The sequence below is a fragment of the Bufo gargarizans genome, chromosome 2 (genome assembly GCF_014858855.1).
Source record: "Bufo gargarizans isolate SCDJY-AF-19 chromosome 2, ASM1485885v1, whole genome shotgun sequence".
NCBI classification, from domain to species: domain Eukaryota; kingdom Metazoa; phylum Chordata; class Amphibia; order Anura; family Bufonidae; genus Bufo; species Bufo gargarizans.
This window is the reverse complement of record NC_058081.1, coordinates 513,137,965-513,156,965: the sequence shown is the minus strand read 5'-3', so window position 1 is coordinate 513,156,965 and position 19,001 is coordinate 513,137,965.

Below are 19,001 nucleotides of genomic sequence, written 5' to 3'. Positions count from 1 at the left end.
TTAAAATGTCAGGTTTCTATGCTGTAAAAAATGTAGACAAAGATAAATCATTTTAGAACTTTTTCCACCTTTAATGTGACCTATAAACTGTACAACTCAATTGAAAAACAAACTGAAATCTTTTAGGTGGAGGGAAGAAAACAAAAACTCTAATAATAACTGGGGATGTAGCTGTGTTCAGAATTAAGCAATCACATTCAAAATCATGTTAAATAGGAGTCAGCATACACCTGCCATCATTTAAAGTGCCTCTGATTAACCCCAAATAAAGTCCAGCTGCTCTAGTTGGTCTTTCCTGAAATTTTCTTAGTCACATCCCACAGCAAAAGCCATGGTCCACAGAGAGCTTCCAAAGCATCAGAGGGATCTCATTGTTAAAAGGTATCAGTCAGGAGAAGGGTGCAAAAGAATTTCCAAGGCATTAGATATACCATGGAACACAGTGAAGACAGTCATCATCAGGTGGAGAAAATATGGCACAACAGTGACATTACCAAGAACTGGACGTCCCTCCAAAATTGATGAAAAGACGAGAAGAAAACTGGTCTGGGAGGCTACCAAGAGGCATACAGCAACATTAAAGGAGCTGCAGGAATATCTGGCACTCCTTTAATAGTGACCTCCACAGTGCCCGTCCCTTTAATAGTGACTGCCCCTTTAACAGTGATCTTGACAGTACCTGCCCCTTTAACAGTGACCTCCACAGTGCCCGCCCCTTTGACATTGAACTCCACAGCAGCCGTCCCTTTAATAGTGGCCCCTTCCCCCCATGCATGTAGCAGTGTAGTTGTGCCGTCGTACGTCATATGACTCAATATTTAAGGACCTTCGAACTGCTAAAACCTGTGATCAGTTGTTATGGCAACCTGGAGTAGGACCTGCGAGCTTCTATTGGCTAATAAGCGTATTTAAGTGAAAGGCTTACTGGCTTCTTTTGGCTAATGCAGGTCATTTTGGGGGAATATCTCAGGAACCTTCCCGGACACCTGATGTACCTGTATGCCAAATTTGGTGAAGATCGGTCCAGTTGTTTGGTTGCGCATAAAGAACGTCCAGACAGACAGAAACTCATATATATATATATATATATATATATATATATATATATATATGTGAAATAGGCAGTCATCGAGAAATGACTTACACCTATTTATGAATATTAGTTATTAATAGTAATCAAAATATTAATCATTAATTAATATCCCCTTTTACATTAGTGAGCCAGGCCCACTGCTAATAATTTGTTTTTGTGTTTGGCTTTGGTGAAGAAAATCGCTTACTCAGTGAACTAGTCAGGCAAGAGTGATGCGGTCAGTGGTTTCTGAGCGTCCAGGGCTTGATAGTTCGGACAGGTAACGCTTTTTTTTTTTTTTTTTTCAATCAGAGCTAAAACACAAGGCAAGATCTACAGCAGAGAACCTAAATCTTTAGATTTTTTTTGTGTATAATAATTTTTTTGTTGCCTTTCCCGAACAGTTAACACGTGCAAACATCCACAAAAGAAATCTCATACAGTCTCTTGGAGAGAACCATCGCCATTGGAGCTGTTCAGAAGAAGTCCGGCTGGGCGGGAGAAGGCGTTCCGGATACTAGAGGACCTCCTCCAAGCAGCAAACCATAGACAAGGACAAGGAAAGGACAGCACCAAAGAAGATGGTATCTCAACAAAAAGTAAGTATGGACTTCTCCACACTGAAACACCTAGCAAAACACAACATATTCACCTCCATCCTCCCCACCACTTATAAATCTACAGAGCTGCTATGGTCCACTTTGTTGGACCAGGCATATACTCACGATAAAGGTATGCATCAGCAAAAGGGTCTTCAGTTAAACTAACAAACGGCTCCAAATGTTAACTAAATTGGTGCACATCTATGAATATACCATTTGGAAGCCAGAACATGCAGAGACACTCACCAGCACAAAAAGGGCAGAGGAAGGTTTCCAACACGGCAAACTTTCACTGCAATTGTTGTGTTGAGAACATCAGACAAGTACACACGTTAGAATCTCAACTTCAAGAAAAAAAAAAATGTGTGTTAGAGTCTAAACTCTCGGAAAAGGAGAGTTTCTACTCTGACATGGACAAGGAGCTGCTCAGACTGTACACTGAGATAAATCAGCTCAAGAACAGCGCGGCATCAACAGATGCTTTGATTGTTCAACTTTGAGAGGACCTGACTACAAAAACGCAGACCATTGCGGATTTGCAACAGTTAATCTCAAATTTGTCACAACCTGGTACTAACGGCATGTTGCCCACGAAACAGGTTTACAACGGTGCCGATGTCTCCCACGGATCAAACATCCGATGCTCTAGACACTAGGGGACAGGTGGAACAGATGCTACAGTTCTCCCCAACACCCAGGGAGAACAGATATAGCAGCCGTATCTAGGATCAGGGCAACACTTGGGGATGGGGAAGTGGTTGGCAATATACCACTTCCAATCCGCCAACGCGTCCGGAAAGACAGGAGGAAGTTTATCCTAACCATTCCAGTATGGAAAGGATAAATATCCTGTTACGGATCTGCAAGGAGATCCGAAAATACGATTCCAATGTAGATCCGTTCACTTCATGCAATATTTTCAAGGGTCATTGTAACAAATATTCAGTGGCTCCCGAATATCGTATCAAGTTATTCAAATTATGGTTACCCATACACCTGAATCAAAGGTATGAGGTAACAGGGAGGACTCAACACAAAAATGGACAGTTTCATGATAAGGAGGAACGTCTCAACATACTCATGAGACTGGCAACGGGCCGTTGGGATGTTACTTTGGACATCCTGACAAAATTTAAGCCATGAAGCCATGTACAGGAAGGTTACGAAGGATCAAGGTATCGGAATTCCACAGGGTATGATCTGTATGTGCAGTTAGGGTGCGGCCATGATTATTGAGCAGTGTAGACAGGATACACTGCACAATAAAAAAAAATCTGTTAAAGTGAGGGAGTGTGTGCCTGTACACGTTAGATCTCAAGAGGAGCGTGTACAGCACACCAAATCTAATTCAACTGTTCGCCCTACGGCCCCGCCATTGGAAAAGACAGGAAGCATTCGATGCTTTCTGTGTTTACTATACGGCACATAAAGAGGAATTGTCCACAATGGCCACAAAATAATCGTGCAAATCCGGAAAAAAATGGCAATAATAATGGTTTCAGGATGAAACCCAATTATGCCAAATGAGCGGGGTAAAAGGTTGAGAAAAATCAGGGACATTCACAAGGGCAGGCACCAAAAGCTTGTGGCCATTGTGAATACCCCAGCCCAGACAGTAGAGGATGGGTTCAGGGTAAGATCCCACAAGTGGCAGTATCTACCTCACAGGTACCTACTGGGAGTCTGGTACAAATTGATTGAAGATCAGGGTTCCCTAAAGATCTGGCGCCAGTATGTCCCATCATACTGGATTCTTCAGGGAGACCCCACATAAAAGCCAGAATAAAGGACCAAGAGACAAAAATCATGCTTGACCATAGTGCGGAAGTTTCCATTACCAATGTCAAACATCATTTACACCCCAACAGCCCTCAGTGTGTGGTGATCGGATTTAATCACCAACAAATTGTCCAGATTGCCAGATACATGACCCTTAAGATCCCAATGTGGTATTACCCCGGTTCTGACAACATCATCGGAACCGACGTTCTGACCCAAAATGGGTGGATCTTAGATCTGGCAAACTGTATTGTATGGAAGGGCCCCAGACAATCCAAGGTGTTTGTTCATTCGACGTCAGTGTCTGGGACCACCCTTGCCAGCAATGGAAAATTTTACTGACATACTCAAACACAAATGACAGGGCGTCTCACACAATCCGGACCTTGAGCTCATTGTGTACGTGCATCCCGATCTGTGAGCCCAGAGCAAAAATGACTGTTGCAGACCGATTGGAGTTTAGGTCGACATACAAGGTCCCGACCCTCCACCTCAACGCCAATACCGCTTTCTGCCAGAAGCCACCCAGTCAATTATGGACACTGTCCAGGAATTGAAGACAGGGGGTGTGGTCATAGAGGGGAATTCAAAATGCAACAATTCCTTCTGGCCAGTAAAGAAGTAGGACACCAATGCATGGAGGCTCACCATAGATCTCCGGGTCCTTAAAGGGTACACCCCAATGTCCGTTCCGGTGGTGGCACAGACTCCCGACATTATGGCTAGAATAGGCGTCAAAAGTCACGTATTCTCGACCATAGATGTTGCCAATGGATTATTTTCCATTGAACTTACGGAGAACTGCAGGTACAAATTTGCCTTTACGGTGGGGAACAAACAGTACACGTATTTTCACCAGGCATTAGCGGCCTTACTGAGCATGTTTTCATGGCCGGAATGTCTTCTGCAATACGTGGATGGCTTTCTCTTACAGAATGCATTGAAGAACACTTTGTTCTGTTTACAGAGAGTTCTTGGGACTCGAGTCCTGCCCTGGCCAGAAGTTTAGTCCCTACAAGGCAAATTTGGCCAAAGCAGAGGTGACTTTCCTTGGGGTCCAAATTTATTTTGGAGCCAAAGGAATCGTGGCAGCCCGAGAGGAAGCCATGGTAAAGTTACCTAGGCCTGGCACTCTAAAGGATTTGAGAACATTCCTGGGAGTAGCCAACTTCATGCGGAAGTTCATAAAAGATTTTGCTGCCAAAGCGAAACCTCTCTATGAACTCCTCCGAGGTGAAGAGCCTTCACTCAAAGGTTGGTCTGATGCTCAGGAGGAGGCCTTTTCTACCTCTGCCCCTGTATTGGCCACACCCCATCCGGAGGGGGAAATGGCCATACAGGAGCATGCAGGGATGGAGTCTATCTCATCGGTCCTTCTGCAGCAGATAGGGTACGAGACTAGACCGCTGGGATACTTCTCCAGGCTACTTTCGCCCGTTGAATGAGGGTTCGATGAGTGTGCCAAACAACTGTCAGCCATAAACTATGCCGTCAAAACTACCGAGCATATTGTAGGCTTCAGGCTCCTCGCCTTGCAGACTCCACATTTTCCTTTGGCCCTCCTGCTCCGTGATACACTTCCCGGAGTCTCCCAACAGAGATTCAGGAGGTGGATTATGGATCTCAGTGGGTGGAATCTGAAGATGAACCACAAAGCCAAGTATGTTCTGTCTCAGTTATTGAACATGACTGGAACAGAACATGACTGTGGACAACCAGCGCAAATCAACGCATCACAAATGCTCAGGACCGACTGACATCCAGAAGACAGAGTCATCTTTGTTGATGGCTCTCGATTCTACATGGTAACACACATGCTTTCTGAGACATTATCTAAACTAAATGTGTTAAGCAAACACCTTCAAATCACTTTTCAATAACTTTTGTTTCAAGATAACACGATGAGTTAAGAAACTTGAGTTAAGAGTTTGTGTGTTAACCCTGCTACATCTGTATGCGACAGGTTTTGCTGTGCTGGATGAGACCAAAGGTACCCAGAGTCTTGTCAGGTTGCCAGGTCACATGTCAGCACAGCGGGCAGAACTGGAGGCTGTCAAGGAAGCTCTGCTCCTTCAACCTCCAGGGAAACAAACTATAGATAGAGACAGTTCATATGCAGTTCGCTCCCTCACCCTGCACCTTGATACATGGAAGAGACAAGGATTTTTGGACAGCCCAAAAAAACCTCTGGCTCATGTGTCGGTCTTGAAAGAACTGTGGGAATGGGGCATGACACACGCGGCGAAAGCAGCCATCATTAAAATCCCTGCTCATCATAAAGGGGACGAGCCTTTGACGCTAGGCAACAACAAGGCAAATGAATTGGCAAAACTAGCAGCAGTGTCTGGGACTCTTCGGGAACCAGGCACTGAGCCGCTACCAGCTTACCGGATTGCACTAAGACAAGCCAATCTGAAAGATGGTCCTGTCTCATTTGAGGAGGAACAATCCAAAGATCCTCTTCTAATGGCACACATCACATCACCACAGCATCCCTGGTCAACACGACAAGCGATCCTGTGTTATGATACCGGTACACAGCAACTTCCTCTTCCCGTGGGGCCGCAGCATCTGCAAGCAGAACTGACGAGTGTGAACCCACCAACTGTTTGGACACTTTGGCCGGGATAAGCGCTTGTCTTTTCTGAGGGACAAATTATACTGGCCAGGAATGTCCAATATAGTGGAAGAGGTTACCCAACAGTGCCTGGTATGTGCTCAAATGAACCCAAGGGCGTCTGCCCTGAAGCCGGTGTTGCAGCAGGTTCCTCCTACAGATGGTCCATCGCCTGCAATCCAAATTGATTATATAGGACCTTTACAAGCAGGAAGTCGTAACTGTCGTTACGCGCTGGTGATGGTGGATGTCTTCTCTAAATGGGTTGAAGCCCTCCCCACGGTCAATAATTCGGCTGAAATCACTGCCCATGTTCTTTAGGAACAGGTTCTGTCACAATGAGTCAGACAGAGGAATCCATTTCAAGGGTAAGGTAATGAAAGCGCTTTGTGTTTTTTTTAGACATAAAGCAAAGGTTTCATGTTCCTTACCATCCTCAGTCTGCGGGCATCATTGAGCGGATTAACCGGACCATTAAAACAAAGCTTTCCAAAGTACTACTGAAGAAAGGTTCCTCGTGGGTAACCTCTCTTCCAGCCGTGCTAATGGACATCCGAGTGTCACGGCGGACGTGCACTCAGTATAACAGACAACGCTCCAACCAGGCTCTGGACGAGAGACAGGGGAAGGGTCACCTCCTAGCTCATCCCTGACCTCTTTCCCTGCACTGCTCAGCCCACATGCAGACCTTGAAGGTAGGTGTGCTGTGTCCTCCAGCCTGGGCTGACAAAACCCTGAACTCCCTGAGATGGTGAAGTGGGGAAATAGGAGCAGCCTGCTCGCACAGAACCTGGATGGGATAGATGACACAAACAACCAAACTAGAAATGACACTTATCTTAGAGAGCAGGAACTGACAGCCAACCTTCCCTACAAGCTTCCCAGACCACAATGATCAGTATAATCCGCTCAGAGCACTTAGCTGGAGGCCATTTAAACTAATGACTCCACCCAGTGCACCTGATGAGAGGCGGATCCAGCACGGCACCAAAAACAAATACTAAACTCGTGCTGCTATCCTGGCCGACCTCCGCACATCGTCAGAGTGGGGCATGAAAGTACCCCCCCCCCTTCTACGGGTAACTTCCGGACACCCCGGACCAACCTTATCCGGATGGGACCTATGAAAGGCCCTCACCAGTCGGCTGGCGTTGACATCTGACGCCGAAACCCACATCCTCTCCTCAGGACCGTATCCCCTCCAGTACCTGGTACTGGAGGGAACCCCGAAAAACTCTCAAGTTGAGAATCCTGGAGATATCGAACTCCAAGTTTCCCTCGACTAGAACAGGAGGAGGCAATGGCGATGGTACCACCGGTTTAACTTTTTTTTTTAAAAAGACCTGTGGAAGACATCATGGATCCTCCAAGTCTGCGGAAGATCCAGCCGAAACGCCACAGGATTGATCACCACAGAAATTTTATACGGACCAACAAATCTTGGACCCAATTTCCAAGATGGCACTCTCAACTTGATATTCTTAGTGGACAACCACACCAGATCACCCACACACAGGTCCGGACCAGTCACACGTCTCCTGTCAGCCATTCGTTTATACCTCTCACCCATCCTCTCCAAATTCCCTTGAATCCTCCGCCAGATAGAGGACAAGGCAGAAGAGAATCTCTCCTCCTCTGGCATCCCAGAGGAACCAGACCCAGAAAAGGTACCAAACTGAGGATGGAAACCGTATGCGCCAAAAAATGGCGACTTACCCGTGGACTCCTGCCTACGGTTATTCAATGCAAATTCTGCTAAGGACAAGAATGAGGACCAGTCCTCCTGATTCTCAGCCACAAAGCACCTCAAGTAGGTCTCCAGGTTTTGATTGGTACGCTCCGTCTGACCATTTGACTGCGGATGAAAAGCCGACGAGAATGAAAGTTGAATGCCAAGCCAAGAGCAGAACGCCCTCCAAAACCTGGAGACAAAAAGTGTGCCCCTATCAGAGACCACATCCGAAGGAATACCGTGCAATTTCACAATATTATCCACAAAAATCTGCGCAAGAGTCTTAGCGTTAGGAAGACTCGTTAGTGGTATAAAGTGAGCCATTTTACTGAAACGGTCGACTACCGCCAAAATCACTGTTTTCCCGGAGGAACTCGGCAGGTCCGTAATAAAGTCCATGGACAAATGCGTCCAAAGACGAGATGGAATAGACAATGGAAGAAGTGAACCAGGCGGTCGAGTATGAGCAACCGTTGACCGAGCGCAGGTTTCACAAGCTGTCACGTAATTCTCAATGCTCTTATGTAACCCTGGCCACGAGAACCTCCGGGACACCAGATCACAGGTGGACTTACCACCAGGATGTCCAGCGAGAACAGTATTGTGATGTTCCTTGAACACCTTGTATCGTAGGCCCTCAGGAACAAACAACCTCCCTGGGGGACAAGAACCAGGAGCCCCCTCCTGAGCTCCCAACACCTCCATCTCCAATTCAGGGTACAGAGCGGAGATCACCACCCCATCCACCAAAATCGGCGCTGGATCTTCTGAATCACCTCCCCCAGGGAAGCTGCGAGACAAGGCATCTGCCTTGACGTTCTTGACCCCTGGGCGAAAGGTAACCACGAAATTGAACCTGGTAAAAAACAGTGACCATCTGGCCTGCCTAGGGTTCAGACGCTTGGCAGATTGCAGGCAAGCCAAATTCTTATGGTCTGTATACACCGTAACGGGGTGAGACGCCCCCTCTAACCAGTGACGCCATTCCTCAAAGGCCAACAACTCCCTATCTCCAACATCATAATTCCTCTCGGCGACCAAGAGCTTCTTGGAGAAGAAGGCACACGGGACCCATTTGCCAGGAGAAGAACCCTGTGACAGCACCGCCCCAACCCCCACTTCTGATGCATCAACCTCCACCACGAATGGCTGAGACACATCCGGCTGCACAAGAATGGGAAGAGACGCAAAACGCTCCTTAATAGACGAAAAGGCCTGCAATGCCTCATCCGACCAGACAGACATCGGCGCCCTTCTTGGTCATATCAGTAAGAGGTTTGACTAGGGTGGAATAATTCAAAATACATTTTCTATAATAATTCGTAAACCCCAAGAACCGTATCAAAGCTTTCTGATTCTCCGGTCGGTCCCACTCCAGAACCGCCCAGACCTTTTCGGGGTCCATACGAAAACCGGAATCAGAAAGCATGTATCCCAAGAACGGAAGCTCTTGCACCGCAAACAAACATTTCTCCAATTTGGCATATAACTTATTCTCCCGAAGGATCGTCAAAACCTGTCTCACATGATCCTGATGGGTCTTCAGATCAGGAGAATAAATTAAAATGTCATCTAGGTAAATTACTACGAACCTCCCCACCAAGTGATGAAAAATGTCATTGACGAATCGCTGAAATACTGCTGGCGCATTCGTCAACCCAAAAGGCATTACCAGGTTCTCTAAATGACCCTCGTGCGTATTGAAGGCCGTTTTCCACTCATCCCCCTCCTTGATCCTGATCAGATTGTATGCTCCTCTCAAATCCAACTTGGAGAACACCTTGGCTCCAACAATCTGATCAAAAAGATCAGAGATCAAAGGCAGGGGATATGGATCCCGGACTGTAATACGGTTCAACTCCCGGAAATCCAAACACTGTCTCAGTGATCCATCTTTATTCTTCACGAAGAACAAACCTACTGCCACTGGAGACTTAGATGGTCTAATATGACCCTTTGCCAAACTCTCGGCGACATACTTTCGCATGACCTCTCTCTCTCGGGTTGAGCGAGGTTGTAAAGCCGAGACTTAGGCAACTTAGCCCCTGGAATGAGATTCACTGGTCAATCATAGTCTCGATGAGGGGGCAATTCCTGAGCCCCACCCTCCGAAAAGACATCCGAAAAATCCGAGAGATACTGAGGCAAGGCCGTAATGGACACATCAGAGATAGATGTGACAAGACAATTATCCGAACAAAACTTGCTCCAACCAATGATTTGTCTCGCTTGCCAGTCTATAATTGGGTTATGTCTAGACAACCATGGCAGTACGAAAAAGTCAGCAGCACTCGTCAGTTAGTGGTAAATAAAGTAGATTTATTCCATACAAACAGCAAACCTTCTAAAATACCGGTACATAAACAAACAGGATGTTACCCCTGCTTGGGATGCTGTCATTGTAATAGCATGACAAAAGGGAAGACATTCGTACATCCACATACCGGAAAAAAATATAAAATCAAACAATTCTATACTTGCAACTCCACCTTTGTCATATATACTCTCCAATGCCCGTGTGGGCTCCTTTATGTAGGAGAGACCACACATGAAATAAAAAAGAGGATCACACAGCATAAATCTAAGATCAGGAAAAAAGCATTGGATCTTCCGGTTCCAGACCATTTTGATAAAATGGGACATAATCTGTCACAACTCCGATTTCAGGTTATAGATGGAATTTCACCATTACGGAGAGGAGGAGATCAGGAGACGCTCCTTAAACAATTGGAGTTGAAGTGGATTTATAAACTAGATACACGTGAACCAAGGGGACTCAATAGGGACTTCAATTTGGGATTCTTCCTATAGGGGTCTCTGTGCATCTCCTCTGAAATGTAGACTGGACATATATTTATTATTTTGTGTAACTTAAGATTGTGCCCAACCTAGTTGTGATGAGTTTTAATCAATATTTTTTGATATGTTCACTAACACGAACACTGTATATTTCCCCTTTATTTTTCCTCAGGGATGTCTACATTGGGGTCCTCCTCCGTCTCGTACTCTCTAATGCTGATATCCCCAAGATCATTTAGCAGATGGTCCAGAATGTATGGCCAACGGACATGTCCTAGTATGAGGGGTGAGTCCTATCCATGCTCTGTTACCTGTAAGCTGAAAAATATGGCTGATGAATGAATGAATGAATTCGTGGTGCCACGGGAGTCATTGTCATTGAATTTGACTGACACTCGGGATACCTACGAGATCCTAAAAAATTCCTAGTGGAGGGCATCTGCCTCATCAAGTGATACTGAGACAGGATTGCCTTCATAAAGGAAAGGACAGTTTGGGATGTGATGACCTCAGAGGGGTGTATTGCTGAGGAGATACGGCAATTACTCTGGAGGAACCATATCAAGTAAAATGTGGCTGTAAGAGAGCTTTGAATCTTGTGGGGTGGAGAAAACACCATGGATTGAATGTTGGAGGTATTTTGGAGCAAGGAGAGATGAACTCACACCTACAGGGATGCGTCCGGAGACCAATGAAATAGTGACAGGAGGAGGAGTCGAGTGACGCGCGCGTTATGTAAACTGATCGCGTCTCCATGACGACCCCTATGTCACTAACAAGGGACAGAATGGACGCGCTACAATGACGTGGAGCAAAGTCTGCCTCCGCGCCATTGACAACTGGTGACGTCAGTTAAAGAATTTTTTCTATTGGCTATTGATCAAAGGGGACGCATGCGCATTGGAGACTCCGGGACGCCGAACAAAACTCGTTCTAAAGACGATCCGGAAGAGAGGAAAATAGACCCCATGGACATTTCCCTGTGGGAGAGGTAATGGAATTTAAGTTATATTGCACAAAGACGCTATTGGTTAATGGCCATGTATATGCACCAATGTAATGAACGGTTGAACCTGGGGGAGGGCTCAGGTAATTGACTAGGCACTATATAAAACACATGTTTTTGTATTCACTTTACTGCTTGATAAAGACCGGGAACGGTCGAAACGTCACATTCCTTTGCTGTTTGTATGGAATAAATCCACTTTATTTACCACTAACTGACGAGTGCTGCGGACTTTTTCGTACTGCTATTTGATGGTGGATCAACAGCCAGGATCCCGATCTGCTGGCACCAACACTACCGTGGTTAAGGTATAGTGCATGGACTTTCCAAATTGGCTGATTTTTGGAAACAGGAGTGCTGCCGGACCTATCTATATAGACAACCATGGCAACACCAAAACTATTGGAGCTGGCAAATCCTTCATGACAAAACAAGAAATAATTTCAGCATGTGAATCACCCACCCTTAAATGAATACCATGAACAATGTGAGTAAGGCTCCTTTGAGAAAGAGGGGAAGAATCAATTGCAAAAACACGAATCTCGTTCTCTAACGTGCAAGTACTTAGTCCTAGGTCTTGAAGAAAAAGAAAGTCAATTAGGTTTACCCCAGCACTACAATCAAGGAAAACATCAACAAACAAATTTCTAGACTCTAGCGCCACCATAGCTGAAAGGAGAAAACGGGAACTGCAGGGAGCTTGCATACCCGTCTGCTCCAGCACACCATTCATACTACCAAGTGTCAGGGGAGGTTTTTTTTTCTTTTTCTCTTCCACCTGTGGTTTAACATAAGGACAAGAAAAAATAAAATGACCCCTCTTCCCACAATAGTAACATAGATAGTAGAGACTTTCGAAAAGTGCACAATCAGAATGGCAAGATATCTGACCTAACTGCATGGGTTCCTCCCCTACCCCAGAGTAACAAGCAATATCATCCTGGGCAGCTGGTGAAACAAAACCACACGCGGGAGGAATCCCCTGCACGGAGGGACCCTTACACCTCTCTCCGATACGTCTATCCAAACGTATAGCCAAAGACATTGCATTCTCCAAAGTATCTGGGTATTCATGAAAAGCCAGGGCATCTTTCAACCTTTCAGATAACCCCTGACAAAACTGACTACATAACGCGGGGTTGTTCCACCCCGACTCAGTAGCCCACCTCCGAAACTCTGTGCAGTAAACCTCAGCAGTATGTTTACCCTGTAGTAAGTTACGCAATTTCGATTCTGCCATCGAGACTCGATCTGGGTCATCGTAAATCAATCCCAGGGCTTTAAAAAACTCCTCCACCGACCGGAGGGCCAGAGAACCGGGCGGCAGAGAAAAAGCCCAGGATTGCGCATCCCCTTTAAGCAAAGACATGATGATACCCAACCTCTGATCTTCATTACCTGATGAAAATGGACGCAATCGAAAGTACAAATTACATGACTCTTTGAAGCGGAAAAAATCATCCGTTATCCCTGTAAATTTCTCGGGAAGAGCGACTTTAGGCTCCCCAACAATTTTCACAGATAGTGCTACAGGCTGGAGAGAGTGATCAGTGGTACCAGTTCAGAGGTAGAGGGCAAGTGTGTTACGGTGATAAGGATCCCCTACGAAACAGAAGGTCTCCAACCTGTGAAACCACACCTGGACTCTTGCAACACCCCTATCCATCAATTGGCCGATCCTATAATATGGAAAGTCATCACGGGAAAAAAAAAAATCATCCTATACACCTGGAGGATTTCCGTGGATGACTTCAGAGTAGACCGTTGGGATCATAGATGTGAGGAGTTTGTGAGGAACCAAATTGACAATTAGAGGTTGGATAGAGGCGGGGCAAAAGGTAAGAAAAGATGAACCCCTGCACAGGAAATTCAGGGGGAGAAGAGATCTGGTAGCCATGGGACTAGGCAGAGGTGCATTGGGATTGGGCGCCCTGAGCACTATGGATATGGAAGCCCTGAGAAGTAAACTTACGAATGTTGCACATCACACCAGGGAAGGATTCAAGACCCAGCTTTATGTAAAACACGTCCTTGAGGGTTTTCAGCATTCGCACATAGATGCCACTACTTCTCTATCTTCTGCTCTACGAGAGGAGTTTAGAAGGTTAGTTGTGGATCTCTTGGAGGAGCAGGACAGAGCTCAGCTTGCCCTGGCGTGTACAAGAGTTCAAAGTGAACTCTCGGACAACCTTAAACCTATTGCATCATCCTTGTACAGTGGCCACTACCCATTTAACCTCCGTCAACGGGCAAGTCCCCTGATCTCTCAGTTTGCAGCCAATCACACTAACTGGAGGGTGGTCCAGATGTCAGAATCTCACTTGTACTGCGTCGTCATTGGCACCTGTATCTGGCCATCTTAGACAGGGATACGGTGTTATTAACCTGGGAATTGTTGTGAATAACCATACGGTACTTCATCCACAGCTCTCCTCAAATGTTCTAACCTATAAGAGAGGCCATCCTTATCTGTTTGGCACAGAGGGATGTTGGAAGAAAAAGGATGCTATCCTCTGTCGAGGTAATCAGAATCGGGTGCTTAGACATCAGTGTTGGAACACCGAGGGGTCCTGCGAGATGAAGGCCAGCCCAATACCCTCCCTCCGTCTGAAATACTTGGGACAGGGGTATTGTGTTGGTACTAAGGAGAAAATATGTCATATACCATCTTTGGAACTAACTGCACTGAGAGAGGAAATCTCCTCCCAGGAGCGTATTACACCCTTAGTCCCGTCCTAGGGTTAGACGTTGCAGAACAACAGGGAAGGACACAGATCTCTCCGGAGAAGAGACTCAAAATCCGCCCTGACACTTCCGTGAGACTTCAGAAGATTCTTCTTGGATTTGGTAAATAACTCAAGCATCTCCTGCTAGACTTCAGCCAAGAAGACGAGATACTTCTGAATCTTCTAAAGGCTGAGAATCAGGCCACCATCCAACTAACCCATAACAAGACCAAGATAACCGCGATTGCAACTGCATTAGAAAAGGACTCAAACGTGTCATGGTGGGAGAGTCTATTTGGCTACTGTAAAGGGGGAATATCACCAATATTATGCGAATATCGATAATTAATATTCATAAATAGGAGGAACGTCTATTGATGACTCCTTTATACAACAATAACACAATACTTTCGCTATGCTTTACACTGATTACTATACTAGCTGCATGCGCCTTACTCACTACCGCTAACAAGTACACACTACACAAAGGGTACAAGTAACACAGTATTTATTAATACCTGACACTACGCATACAATACAGTAACAATACAGCACTAAATATACAGTACTCTACTACTCTACACGTTCCCAATTCCACCCATAAACTAACTAGACAATTCACACATACAAGTAACATTAACAACCCACCCACCTGACTAATATTCTATCCCTAGGGGGCACGACGAGGGTTAACAGTGGTCTAACCGGGGTGTAATCAGACCACAAACACTAAGGGGGACTCAGGGGTAAGAAAGGGGTTATACCAACAGGGAATCTGGACCGGTAAGGAAGGGGTTAAACAGTGAATCAGGGGTGGTAAGATCAGGGAGGGTAATTAGGGGTGGTAGGATCAGGGCAGGGACTTGACAGGGTTAATCAGGAGGCACAATTGGGGTATCAGGGGTGTATTGCTGAGGAGATACGGCAATTACTCTGGAGGAACCATATCAAGTAAAATGTGGCTGTAAGAGAGCTTTGAATCTTGTGGGGTGGAGAAAACACCATGGATTGAATGTTGGAGGTATTTTGGAGCAAGGAGAGATGAACTCACACCTACAGGGATGCGTCCGGAGACCAATGAAATAGTGACAGGAGGAGGAGTCGAGTGACGCGCGCGTTATGTAAACTGATCGCGTCTCCATGACGACCCCTATGTCACTAACAAGGGACAGAATGGACGCGCTACAATGACGTGGAGCAAAGTCTGCCTCCGCGCCATTGACAACTGGTGACGTCAGTTAAAGAATTTTTTCTATTGGCTATTGATCAAAGGGGACGCATGCGCATTGGAGACTCCGGGACGCCGAACAAAACTCGTTCTAAAGACGATCCGGAAGAGAGGAAAATAGACCCCATGGACATTTCCCTGTGGGAGAGGTAATGGAATTTAAGTTATATTGCACAAAGACGCTATTGGTTAATGGCCATGTATATGCACCAATGTAATGAACGGTTGTACCTGGGGGAGGGCTCAGGTAATTGACTAGGCACTATATAAAACACATGTTTTTGTATTCACTTTACTGCTTAATAAAGACCGGGAACGGTCGAAACGTCACATTCCTTTGCTGTTTGTATGGAATAAATCCACTTTATTTACCACTAACTGACGAGTGCTGCGGACTTTTTCGTACTGCACGACGAGGGTTAACAGTGGTCTAACCGGGGTGTAATCAGACCACAAACACTAAGGGGGACTCAGGGGTAAGAAAGGGGTTATACCAACAGGGAATCTGGACCGGTAAGGAAGGGGTTAAACAGTGAATCAGGGGTGGTAAGATCAGGGAGGGTAATTAGGGGTGGTAGGATCAGGGCAGGGACTTGACAAGGTTAATCAGGAGGCACAATTGGGGTATCAGGGCAGGGACTAGACAGGGTTAATCAGGGGTGGCAGGGACTAGGGCAAATCAGGGGTTTATGGGGTCAGGGAATTAAAGGGTTAAACGTTAGTGGTATAGTGGTCAGGGAATCAGGGGTTAATCGTTGGTGGTATAGGGAGGGATAAAGGGGTTAATGATACTTAATGTTCTGCTCGTTGTCCAGGGGGGGCTCGTCAGTCCAGGGGGGCTCGTCAGTCCAGGGGATGATGTCTCTTTCTGCCCGGTGGTGATTTCGGACTGCTGAGCGGAGCGCCGCCCGCCTATTTAAACTTGGCGGCGCCCGCTCGCAGTCCCCCTTTTGCCGCTGTGCGCATGCGCACTGCCGGCCTGAACACGTGGGCCGGCGCGGTGATGTGACGTCACCGCGCCAGCCCGAGGATCTCGGGGCGCGCTTACAGGGGGGGGATCCTTTGATCCTCCCGCCTGTGAAGCGGGCGCCTACCTCCGGCGCTGTAATTACAGCGCCGGAGGTCAGCCACTCACAGGGGCATGGGAACTCTTTGTTCCCATGTCTCTGTTAGGCGTACCATCTCTGGCGCGACCGGAGATGGTGACAAAGGGCAAAGGATCTCATTGATCCTCTGTCCTTTGTAGAGGCCGACGCTGGACATGATTGTCCAACTGTCGGTCTCCTCCACCCCTCCAGCAGGCAGCATGATTCCGGCCATATATGCCCATAGATGCTTGGGGCACATCTATAAGCATATATGAACGGACAGTACATATGGGGGCATATTTATACTTTCAGGGGGCATAAAAGGGGCACATCACATATCAAGGGGGCACATATATATATCAAGGGGGCTATATCAAGGGGGCACATATATATCAAGGGGGCACATATATATCAAGGGGGCACATATATATCAATTCCCACAGGGGCATGAATGAGCCTCTGGGGAATATCAGAGGCAGATGGGCGCAGGTGCTGGGCACATCTGCGCACATCGCCCTCTGAGGGAATTATGCACCGCCAATACATATATATATGTATGCCCCAGTAGGCATGCATATCTACCACCCTTCCTCAACAGCTACAGTCCGAAGGCTACTTAATTTTTCAATCTGTTGATACACCCGCTGATAGTTCTTCTGATTATCATCATGTACATGGGACTGTGCCCAATTTACCGGAGGGTTAAGAGACTTGCGGACCAATTAAACCAGAACCAGAGATAGAACTTCACAAAGTTAATCGGAGGAGGCTTAGGATATAAAGTCCTGAAGCAAGGGATCTCATGGACATACTTTGTTTTCTATGAGGGTTCAGGATGTAAATCCAATGCAATCCTGAAACCCCATAGTATTGTATATATATATATATATTGTTCATTTGTAAGTTTTTTCTATGGGATTAGGAGTGTTGGGTGGGGGTGTGAAAACATGGGATTTGTGTGAATGGGAACAAGAATAGGGCACTATAGGGACAGGCCCCCTCCTTTACTGCGCTATTTGGCACTTTAACCCCAAGAACGGTGAAGTACGTAAGGGAGGGACTGAATGTTAGTAAGTGCGGTGTTCTTTCCCGCAGTTAGAATTTAGGTATTATGACATCACCTCTTATTCAAGTAATTCTGACCTGCCTTGTAAAGACCTATGTATCTGTCCATGGGAGAACCTCAACGATAGATTATTCAATCAAGAAAGGAGAAGTGTTGGATTGAAAGTCGGCCGTTGCTGACAGAAGGCAATTCCCCGGTTGACTGGGAATAAAGTGCTATGTGGATCGACCTAGAGATAGTGAAGCCATCCCAGAGTCTGACCAATAAAAAAAGTTGACAGTGGGAGCAGCTGATACCTGAATGTAAGAAGAAGTGTTGGATGGAAGTACGGTGAGGGTGAAGCCATCCCAGAGTCCGACCCATAAAAGACGACAGTGAGAGCGGCTGATACCTGAAGATCGACACTGAAGTTCCATAGCAAGACCCAGAGAGAAGATGTTGTTTTCTGTTGATGGAGACGTTTGGTTACGGTGAAGGGCAGGGAAGAGGTCGCAGCCACGAGGGGCGATGTCTAGGTACCTAAGTAACAGATTATACTCGCCAACAGTGAGTGGGGTTGTGGGTGAAAATACATCCCAACCCTTCCTTCGGACTTTATTGTTGTGTAATCGACAATAGGGGCAATTAGAGAGAAGGGTGAATATATATATATATATATATATATATATACACACACACACACACACACGTACATCATATATATCCCACTTGGCTAATACAGGGGGTATATACAGTACATATACATACTGTACATATCCTCACTGGCCATTCAAGGCCAATACATATATATGTGTATATTACAATATATACACATATATATATATATATTTAGTGTAGTTAATATATTACTGTGCGCGACTATTAGTATATATATTTATATGTCCATTGATATAAATATAGTTATAGCAATAATAAGACTGTAGACTTGTTATTGTATAATAAGAGTTATTATTCGTAGTACAGCCTATAGTCATTTATTGTAGTAGTCGCCGCCGTAGTAGTAATTTGCACGTAGTTCAGTTCAAAGTTAGTGCAAACAAGGAAGTTAGTTAGTATTTTATAGTATAAATAGGCAGAGTCTTAAAGAGACGACACACCTATTTATGAATATTAATTATTAATAGTAAATAGTAATTTATCGTTTTCTCAGGCAGCGACACATTGCAGATTTTTTTAAACAAAATTTTGATTTATCAATGAGCAGTGAATTCAGATAACCCCTTTAAAACAGAGCAATGATTCTGCAATCATGAGGTCTCACGTCGCCTGCTTCTGCCAAGTTATAT